Below are 5,482 nucleotides of genomic sequence, written 5' to 3' on the forward strand. Positions count from 1 at the left end.
TTATTATTATCATTTTGAGACAAGATCTTGCTAAATTGCCTAGGCAGAGCTCTAACTTGTAATCCTTCTGCTTCAGCCTCCCAGAGTGCTAGATTTTCACTATATACACTATACCACTCAGGATTTAATATAGTTCTACTATCAAGAGATATGGCCTGTGAGCATAATACGCTGTCTTTAGGATTGCAATTTAAAATATGTGAGTGACTGATTTAGACATGTGTTGTTATATTAAAGTCTTACTAAGGTCCTAAACAGTTTAAAGCATTCATGATCACCTAGGACTTACCATACTTCTACACTTGTTTTACAGACTTGTGGACTTCCTGCTGCAATGGTTTGTTCTTTCTGTTACTCATCTGGACCCACTGTTAACATCCCCAACCTTCACAGCTAGCCTTCCGGAAGAGTCTCTGGTTTCAACCTAGCCCCATCACTGGATACAGCCATGACAGCTGAGGCTGCACCAGTCACTGGCATGTACTTGAACCAATCATAGGCCTGCAGCTGCTGTATAGGCAGCACTCCCCAGCCATTTCTCAGGTTAGAAGGTGCCTCTTTTCTTTTTTTCTTTTTTTGTGTGTGGAACTGGGGATTGAACTCAGGCCCTTGCACTGCACTTGCCAGGCAAGTGCTTATTCTACTGAGCCATCTCCCCAGCCTGGAAGGCACCTCTCCTGTGTAGGAGAAGCTGTGTTGTGCTTGCAGCACAGCTGTTGAAATACTCAATTTGGTGGTCCTGAGACCAGCCCAGCAGAATCTAGCAGCAGCTGGCCATTAACTGTTGGCATCCCACATTATCCGCTTTCATGGATGACATCAAGACTTCTAGCAGAGCTGCACTTTGGGGATTTGAGCAAAAGAACCCTAGGTTGCTTGGCAACACTGGGAAACGTTTCATGCATTACTGACACCTGCCGTCCTTTTACACCAGAAAGAGCTCAAAGCCAGACACACTCCACTAGGAAAAACTAATTAATAGGACACGTGCCATATTAATTATTTTAATTAATTTTTAAAATGCTTTTCATATGTATATATCTTGCTTTTACTTTTTAAAAAACTTATATATTTGGTAGAGGGTCTCACTACACAGCTGGGACTCATAGAGAGCCTCCCGTCTTCAGCCTCCCCAGCACTGGGATTGCAGATGTGTGCCACTATGCCCTGACTTAGGGCCTGCTCAGCATGCCTGGGGATGGGGCCAGCATGGCATGTGGTGCCAGGGATTGGGCACCAATCCCTGCAATTGCCTAAGCAGGTTCTTAGTCCACTGAGCTATCTCACCAGCCCTTGATTTTACTTTTTGAGACAAGGTTTTACTATATAGTCCAGGCTGACCTTGAATTTGTGGCAGTCCTCCTATCTTAGCCTCCCAAGTGGTAGGATTATAGGCATCCACTACCACACCCAGCTGCCATATTGATTTCATAAATGTCACTGAAAATACTTTAAAAAATGTAATTAGTCAAGTTTGTAAAATAGATTAAACACTGACAGAGGTGCCTATTATGGTTTGTGTCTAGGTGTCCCCACAAGCTTCATGCAGTCGCAGGGCAGCTTCTGGAGTTGGTGACTGATTACTGTGGGTGTGGATGCTGCACCTGCCCTGGGGCAGGTAATCTGCACTACAGTGTTAGGTGGGAAGAGAAGCTAGCAGCTTGAGCTCCTGCTGCTTCTCCTTCTGTGTGCTTGTTCAGCTGCCATGAAAGGTTGCTTTCTGCCATGTGCCACGCTGCCTTGGAGCCAGCTAAATGTGGACTGAAACCTCCAGTAACTGTGAGCTAAATAAACCTTTCCTTCCTTCATATGGGGTGTTATGTATTTGTCTCAGCAACGAGAGAGAAGTAACTGAGACAATACCCAAAAGAGCGATTGTTTGCTTCTCTTTCTGGCCAAGATGATGTGGCGGGAATGAATTTATCCTTCCATGTGATCCCTGTCTCCTGTCCCAGATAACCACATAACCACATAAAACCCATAAAATGGTGATTGTTAATGCACCAGATATCAGACACAGAAGATTATTGATTCTTGAGATATGGCCAAGCCATGAAGAGGGCCCTACAAGTCCTCCTGCTTATTGACTTGAGTTTCGAGGAAGTAGTGAGGAGGAATTAATTTGTGGGGAGCCAGCTAGACCAAATGCAGATGACAACAGCCCTGCATGGCCAAGGCAGCCAGAGTTCACCGGGCAGTTATGGGAGTGCATGGTGATTATCTACTGGTAACAAAAGGGTTAAAACCTACAGCATTGAGCTCCTTGGGGGGGGGCAGGGCGAGTGAGAGCAGGACAAGCATTGGGGGACTCTGTACCTTGCTGCTGAGGAAAACAAGTAAACATGGGCAAAGATCCTAAACAATGGAGAGGCAAGATGTGGTCCTATGCATTCTTTGTGCAAACTTGCCGAGAGGAGCACAAGAAGAAGCACTCAGATGCTTCAGTTGACTTCTCAGAGTTTTCTAAGAAGTGCTCAGAGGGCCGGGGAGATAACTCAGCAGAATAAGTGCTTGGCTGGCAAGCACAAGGTCCTCGGTTTAATCCCTGTTACTGCAAAAAGAAGAAGGAGAAGAGGGAGGAGTGCTCAGAGAGGTGGAAGACCATGTCTGCTAAAGAAAAAGGAAGGGGCCAGGAAGATGGCTCAGTGGAATAAGTGCTTGCCTGGCAAGCACAGGGGCCTGAGCTCAATCCTGGGTTCTGCCAAAAAAATAAAAATAAATTTAAAAAAAAAAGGAAAATTTGAAAACATGGCAAAATGTTTTTATATTTCTCCTAAAGGAGAAACAACAAAGAAGTTCAAGGATCCCAATGTGCTTAAGAGGCCTCCTTCAGCCTTCTTCTTCTGTTCTGAGTATCATCCAAAAATCCTGGCCTCTCCATTAGTGATATCACAAAGAAACTTGGAGAAATGTGGAATTATACTGCGGCAGATGACAAGCAGCCATAGGAGAAGAAGGCTGCTGAGCTGAAGGAAAAGTACGAAGGGGACATCACTGCCTACCGGGCTAAAGGAGAACCTGATGCAGCCAAAAAGGGAGTCATCAAGGCTGAGAAAAGCAAGGAAAAGAAGGAAGAGGAGGAGGAGGAAAAAGATGAGCATAAAGAGGAAGAAAAAGAAGATGAGGAGGAGGAAGAAGAGGATGATGATGAATAAGTGGGTTCTAGCGCAGTTTTTTACTTGTCTATAAGGCATTAAAAAAAAAAAAAAAACCCTGTATACAACTCACACCTTTTGAAGAAAAAAAATTGAAATGTAAGTCTGTATAAGATTTGTTTTTAAACTGTACAGTGTCTTTTTTTTTTTTGTATAGTTAACACACTACCGAATGTGTCTTTAGATAGCCCTGTCCTGGTGGTATTTTCAATAGCCGCTAACCTTGCCTGGGACATTATGGGGGCTGTAAATTGGCGTGGAAATTGAAAGCAGGTTCTTGTTTGTTTGTTTGTTTGTTTGTTTATTGTGGAACCGGGGATTGAACTCAGACCCTTGAGCTTGCCAGGGAAGCACTTATTCTACTGAGCCATCTCCCCAGCCCCTTTATTTTATTTATTTATTTATTTATTTATTTATTTATTTTTTATTTATTTATTTTTTGAAAGCAGGTTCTTATTGATGTACAGCACAAATTATATATGGGGACGGTAGTTTTTCATCTTCACTTGTCTCTGATGCAGCTCATATGAAATAATTGTTTTGTTAACTGAATACCACTTTGTAATTGCAAAAAATAGAAAGTTGCAACTGTCTTGTTGACATTCTGAATGCTTCTAAGTAAACATAATTTTTTTATTTAAAAAAAAAACTAACAAAATTCCCCTGTTGTGGGAGGGACGGACTAAGCAGGCAAGCACAGGTTCGATCCCCACCACGACCACCACAGGCCATGCTGGCCCTGCGCCTACGGGCCCTAATCAGGCCACCATGACCAGGCCCAGTGGTGCACACCTGGAACTCTAGCACTGGGAAGGCTGAAAACAGGGGGATCATTGTGAGTCTGAGCTTTGTAGTGAGACCCTGTAACAAATACATTAAAAAAAAAAAATTCTCCTGTTGGAGCAATCCTGCCCAGCACGTAGGAAGTAGTCATGAGACAATACATTTACATAGACCTAAAGTAATGTGAGATAAAAATAAATCTTCCTCCCTGTGAAGAAGGAAAATGCAGGTTTTTCTAGAGGATGAACAAGTAACAAGACATCCTGGAAAATAAGTTTCTGAGATATCACCCTTCACTAACTGAGACCCTTGGCCCAGCTTTAATCCTTTATGAAAACATAACCTCCTACCCTCAAGAGAGGACGTGACTCTTCTCTTGTGAGCGTGCTCTCAGACAGTGGACTGTTATCTGAATAAAGTCTTGTCTTTATCTTGTACTGATTCTGGTGAATTCTTTTACTGCCCCCCGTCTTCTTGCACAACAGTGGACTGAGGTAGAGAGAGGGACCCTGGAATCCAGCAGAAGCCTCTCCTGGATGATGTAGCCCAGCACTGACCAGCACAGGCTCATGTGGACAGGAGCCCAAGCAGGCTGGGGACAGCCCTGTTCGCGTCAGTCAGACTGAAAAAAGTCATAGCTCACAAGGCCCTGGGTAGAGTACTCAGCACAGGCCTGCTTCCCGATAAGCCAGGGCAAGACTTTGGACCCACGGAAGAAACCATAAACACAAGCCCAAAAGGATCAAATCCTTCCATCCACCTGAAACACATCCCTAAACAAGCCTCAAGATCTGTTAGAATACAAAAATGTCCAGTACACCACAAGGTGAAATTCACAATGTCTGGCCATCTAGTCTCTTCTTAGCAGAAAATGTCAAGAAGACATGCCCTGAATGAGCAAAATAGTCAGTTGAACTTATTCAAGGTTGATATAGAAGAGTTATCACAAAAAGATATTAAGTAGTTCCTATAACTGCATTTCATCTTTGTAAAAAATTAAATAAATGTGGCTGTGGTCTTATAAATCTAATCCTAGCACTCTGGGAGGCTGAAGCAAAAGAATCATAAATTCAAGCCCAACCTGGACAACTTGGTGACTTTGTAAGACCTGTCTCACAAGAATAAAGACTGGAGACACAGACCAGTATAAAGGTCATGAGTTCGATTAAAGAAATAAAGAAGGCTGGGGGGGGGGTGCTGAAGGAAGGGAGGAAGGGAGGGAGGAGGGAGAAAGAAATGAAAGAGATGAAAAATACCTGAACAGAATTTCTAGAGCTAAAATAAACCAGAAAGGGGCTGGGGAAATGGCTCAGTAGAATAAGTGCTTCCCTGGCAAGCACAAGGGTCTGAGTTCAATCCCTGGTTCTGCCAAAAATAAAATAAACCAGAAAACATTGAATGCCAACAAGACATTGAAGAAAATACCACTAATAATAATCATTTCAAGACACAGCAATAAAACTAGCCAAACTATATGAGAAAAATTCATTTAAAAGTGTTTTAGGGGCTGGTGAGATGGCTCAGTGGTCTAAAGCACCTACTTA

This window comes from Octodon degus, unplaced genomic scaffold, assembly GCF_000260255.1.
Source record: "Octodon degus isolate 3935 unplaced genomic scaffold, OctDeg1.0 scaffold00035, whole genome shotgun sequence".
NCBI lineage: Eukaryota > Metazoa > Chordata > Mammalia > Rodentia > Octodontidae > Octodon > Octodon degus.